At 45.1% G+C, this 5,412-nt stretch overlaps 1 pseudogene; it reads right to left on the minus strand.

Moving 5' to 3' along the window:
* Positions 1 to 5,195: 5,195 nt before the first annotated feature.
* LOC121043696 (serum amyloid A protein-like) overlaps positions 5,196 to 5,412 on the minus strand; it is a 2,626-nt pseudogene continuing 2,409 nt past the window's right edge.

Below are 5,412 nucleotides of genomic sequence, written 5' to 3' on the forward strand. Positions count from 1 at the left end.
TGTCTCCAGAGACGTGTTGAGTCAGAAGTTGCTGTGACCAAGATCAAAGAGGTTTTTGCCTGCTTTCTCCTTGAGGATTTTGATGGCTTCCTGTCTTACATTGAGGTCTTTCATCCATTTTGAGCTTATTTTTGTGTATGGTGTAAGAAAGTGGTCCAGGTTCATTCTTCTGCATGTCGCTGTCCACTTTTCCCAGCACCACTTGCTGAAGAGACTGTCTTTATTCCATTGGATATTCTTTCCTGTTTTGTCAAAGATTAGTTGGCCATATGTTTGTGGGTCCATTTCTGGGTTCTCTATTCTGTTCCATTGATCTGAGTGTCTGTTCTTGTGCCAGTACCATACTGTCTTGATGATTACAGCTTTGTAATACAGCTTAAAGTCTGGGATTGTGATGCCTCCAGCTTTGGTTTTCTTTTTCAAGATTACTTTGGCTATTTGGGGTCTTTTCTAGTTCCATACAAATTTTAGGATTGTTTGTTCTAGCTCTGTGAAGAATGCTGGTGTTATTTTGATAGGGATTGCATTGAAAATGTAGATTGCTTTGGGCAGTATTGACATTTTAACGATATTTGTTCTTCCTATCCAGAGCGTGGAATCTTTTTCTTTTGTGTGTGTGTGTGTCTTCAATTTCTTTCATAAGCTTTCTATAGTTTTCAGTGTATAGATTTTTCACCTGTTTGGTTAGATGTATTCCTAGGTATTTTATGGGTTTTGGTGCAATTGTAAATGGGATCGATTCCTTGATTTCTCTTTCTGTTGCTTCATTGTTTGTATATAGGAATGCAACCGATTTCTGTGCATTGATTTTATATCCTGCAATGTTGCTGGATTCATGAATCAGTTCTAGCAGTTTTTTTGGTGGAATCTTTTGGGTTTTCTTACCTAAGCCTTTTTCTAAAGGCCTTCCAACTGATGAAGCCAGTTGCACGTAGGATAACCCCTCATTTGATTAAAGAGAATTTATTAAGGACTTTAATCATGTCTGCAAAAAAAACTCACAGCAGCATCTAAATCAGTGTTTGAATAACTGAGGGAAGATGTGTGTATACAAGAAAGTGACTCCATTTCCCTTCATCCTTTCACTCTGGACAGAATAGCTCTTACAGCCCATCCACCTGGACTCACAGTCAAAGGGAACTGTGAGGACTGTAGTTCAGCCTAGCCAAGTTGACACATCGAAAAGCCATCACTGGGCCAGGGCGGGGTTGGGGGGAGGCAGGTGGATGGGGGGATCGAAATTATCATGTCTAATGAGAAAGCTTGCAAAACATTGCTAGGAAACTAATTTTTTCTAAGATAAAGTGAAATTATGTCCACCTTAGATGGTACTTTAGTATAGATTTTGGTATAGATTTGGGTATTCATCTTTAAGTGAAACATTTCCACATTCTGCAGACCAAAACCTGTATCAAATCTCCCCACCCTCTACAAGTCCCAGACACCACTCCCAGATCTGTCATCCTGTGCAGAATACTTTTCTTTCTGCTTCATTCATTCACTCAGTGAATGTTTACTGAGCCTCTACTATGAGCCAGGAGCTGTGGCGGGTACTCTGGATACAAGGATGACATACAGCAAGATAGACATGCTTTTTGCCCTTTGTGATGAGTCCTGGGGACAATAATGTACAACCATAGCAGGTACAACTGGACTCCCTCAGGTTCCTTCTCCTCCCTCTGAAATGTTAGGTATCTCCTGACTACATTCTCTTTACCTTCCTTCCTTTCTCATGAGTCACTCCCTACTCCTTTTCAGGTTAACCCATCATCTATGAGCCTACCCCATCCCCTCCTTTTTACTAATTAGTTAAAAAATAAATTATTTCAATCATTCATTTATTCAGTAAGTGTTGAGGTTCTAGTATGTTACCAGATACTTTGCTCAGTGCTAGATATTTAAAGTTAAATAAGACAGAAATTGTTAACTAGGATGGAAGACAGACCAAGAAAACCAAACCAAAACAAAACAGAATAACAGAAAAATGTAAAGCAAAAAATAAGAAAAATCATCCTAGATATTGATGCCTGGTAGGAAGGGGAGAATAGCATGGTAGGTGACTCAGAGCAGTCAGAGAAGGCCTCTCTGAAGAGCGATTTCACGCGAGAGACACAGGATGAGAAAGAAGCAGCCGTGTGAAGAGCAGGTGAATTGAGTGTTCTAGGCAGAGGGAACATCACGTACAGACATCCTATGGCAAATTAGAGCTTGACTTTTTGGTGGAACTGAGGGAAGACCAATGCTGGAGAGCAGTGGGCGAAGAGGGTGTGACAAAGAGGGTGATATAATGAAGACAGTTGACATCTCTCAGGAAGGTGGGAGAAGGCAGGTGTCCTGGACTTTGCTCAGAGGCCTCTTGATACAAGGACGAGTATGTCACTTGTTCGGGACCATGCCCCAAAGTCCGTGGTGGACAAGAGCTACTTTACCGGAGCGGTGGGTACAGAGGCCAGGCTGGAGCAGGTTCAAGTGTGAGTCTGAAGGCAGGAATTAGACAGTGTAGGTGGGTGGCTTTTTCAACAAGTCAGACCAGGAGGAGGAAGAGGAGAAGGTGCAAGAGTGAAAAGTGAGGTGGGCTGAGTCCGGGTTTTCAATGTGGTAATTTATTGGGGAAACGGTTGGTGAGTGCCTGGACCGTGCGAGGTGTGGCACATTCGATGATGAGCAAGCTGCGGTGCCCGTCCTCAAACAAGTCAGGCATCTCCCGATTATAAGTGCTCTCCTGCCCGTTTAAACCTGGTGCTGAGATCCAGGAAGGAGAGAGAGGCCTCCCCCCTCGCCCCGCTGAAGCCCTTGGCCTTGTACAGCACATCCCAGGTTCTGGAGGCAGACACACCAGCCTGCAGTCCTGGCTCTGCACCCTTACGTGGGCAACACTGCACAAGGTCCTAATTGTGTGCCTCTAAACCTGGTTCTCCAGCTGAGAACTGCAAAGACTTTCTGTGGCTTAAGTCAAATAAGGCAGGGACAGAATAGAGCACAGTTTGGCATTTGCAAACGAAGAAAATGGCAGCTACCTTATTAATTAGTATTCACCAGCCTCCCACACCCCAGCAGAGTTTGGATTGTCACCAGCGTGCGCTTCAGTGGAGGCTTTTATTAAGTTGTAAGTGTTTATCTACAATCTGACTTTCTAGAACATTAGACGTCATCAAAGGAAAAGTTATGTAGAAAGTAGAAAGGGGGTGCCTGGGTGGCTCAGTCAGCCAAGCGTCTGACTCTTCATTTCGGCTCAGGTCATGATTTCACAGTTTGTGAGTTTGAAGCCCACATTGGGCTCTGTGCTGACAGTGCAGAGCCTGCTTGGGATTTTCTCTCTCTCCCTCTCTCTTTTCCCCTCCCCTGCTTGTACGCACACTCTCCCAAAATAAACTTTTAAAAGTAATTATCTTACTAAAAAAAAGAAAGTAGAATGAAAATGTTTTATGAACTGTAAACTACTGTTCAGATATGAGTTATGTTACAGAGACTTGAAATCTATTAGGGGAACTGACATATTGAAGAAGCAGAGGGAATGCGATAAAGAGGCCAGGAGGTGTGAATGAAGTTCTGTGAGAGCCCCAAACTCTGCCCCAGAATGGAGTGAGTGGGCTACTGGGATGGTTCTTCAAGAAAGTAGAAGTTTTATCTGGATCTGAGTTCAAGGACAGTAGGAATAAAGATGAGAGAAACTACTATGAGAACCATTCCTCACGTAGGACCAAAGGAACTGGTTAAAACTGTCACTGGGGACAGGGGTTGGTGTTTGGGAAGGCAAGACATCAGTTGCCGGAACCCCTGGGATTAGACGTCCCAAAGCCTAATGGAAAGAGGCCACTGAGGGACAAGGTGCAGAGGCAGAAGAGGACACAGTGACTGGGCAGTGAACAGGTGGGGACACAGAGAGGCCTCAGCATGATAAGGGTAGGAAGTGGAGAGAGGTATGAGAGGAGATATCAAAGGAGAGATTCCATGCAGAACTTCCAGTATATTGGAGACCCCTTATCAGTCAGGGGCCAGTCAGCAAACAGAAACCAGGCAGTATTTTCAAGAGGAAGGTTTATGGGTTTTGTTTTGTTTTGTTTTGTTTTGTTTTGTTTTGTTTTGTTTTGTTTTGTTTTAATATTTAAGGGGCATCTGGGTGGCTTGGTCAGTTGAGCATGTGACTTCAGGTCACGATCTCATGGTTTGTGGGCTCAAACCCCATGTCAGGCTTTGCGCTGACTACACAGAGCCTGCTTTGGGTTCTCTGTCTCCCTCTCTAGATGCCCTTCCTCTGTTCACACTCTCTCTCGCTCTTTCTCAAAAATAAACATTAAACTTTTATTACAGTTTTATTTATTATTAAGTAACCTCCACAGCCAATATGGCGCAAACTCACACTTCAAAATCAAGAATTACGCTTTTCCAACTGAGCCAGCCAGGTGCCCAGAAGGAGGGTTAACATTAAGAATTATTAAATAGTTACAGGAGTTGAGCTATAAAGCGGTAAAAATGAAGGAAGGAATAAATTAAGGAAAGGGCCTTCACAAGGCTGGGATTAAGGTCTGTTAGGAAGTGTGTGGCGATAGTCCAGGTCTATAATCTTGTCAAAATTGACAAGAGAGCCTCCGCTGAGGTGACAACAAAACCTGCTAGATTTGATGTTGTCACTATGCCACCAATTTGCTGACATATTTTGTTCCTGGGAGCTTTTGTGGAAGGCGTGAGATATGGCGGAGAAAAACTGCTTTGGATGCAGGTCTCAGATGGCATGGACAGGAACTGGTTTTAACTGGATTTGAAGGTTCTGCTGGGAAACCAACACAAGATCAAGATGGCAGTAGCTGGAGCAGGATTCCACAAACCCATCCTCCCATGGCTGTGTCCAATGTCCTCAGGGATAGAGACCATGAGGAAAAAAACCAAGGGGGACTGGAAGCTGAGGACAGAGAGGGAGACAGGACACAACTGGCAGGAGAGAAGGGTCTGGACACGGAAGAACCTGGAGAGCGAGCACCAGGGCAACCAGAGGGGAGTGGACAGGGCAGCAGATCTGATCTGGGAAGGGTGAGTGCAGGGCGTCTCCTCTGTGTGACACTGACATGGTCTCCCCCACACCAACCACACGGGCACAGGCCCGGCCTGCACCTGGGTGTCTGTCCATCACCCCTGGGAACGAACAAACGAACAGTCCTTACATCAAAGAATAACACACACTTTTCAACAATCTCAAGCATTTATTAGACACCTGTCAGGTGCCCTCCATCAGCCTCTGTGGACACAGAACTCAATGATTCCACGTCCCTGCCCTCAGAGGGCTCCCAGCCCCTCTCCTGAGTGCTGAGCAAAGAGGAAGCTCAGTACTTGCTAGGCAGGCCAGCAGGTCGAAAGTGGTTGGGGTCTCTGCCGCTCCGGCCCCATTCATTGGCGGCCTGGTCAGCCTTCGAGTCC

Source organism: Herpailurus yagouaroundi, unplaced genomic scaffold (genome assembly GCF_014898765.1).
Source record: "Herpailurus yagouaroundi ecotype Mexico unplaced genomic scaffold, PumYag 187, whole genome shotgun sequence".
Classification (NCBI taxonomy): Eukaryota; Metazoa; Chordata; class Mammalia; order Carnivora; family Felidae; genus Herpailurus; species Herpailurus yagouaroundi.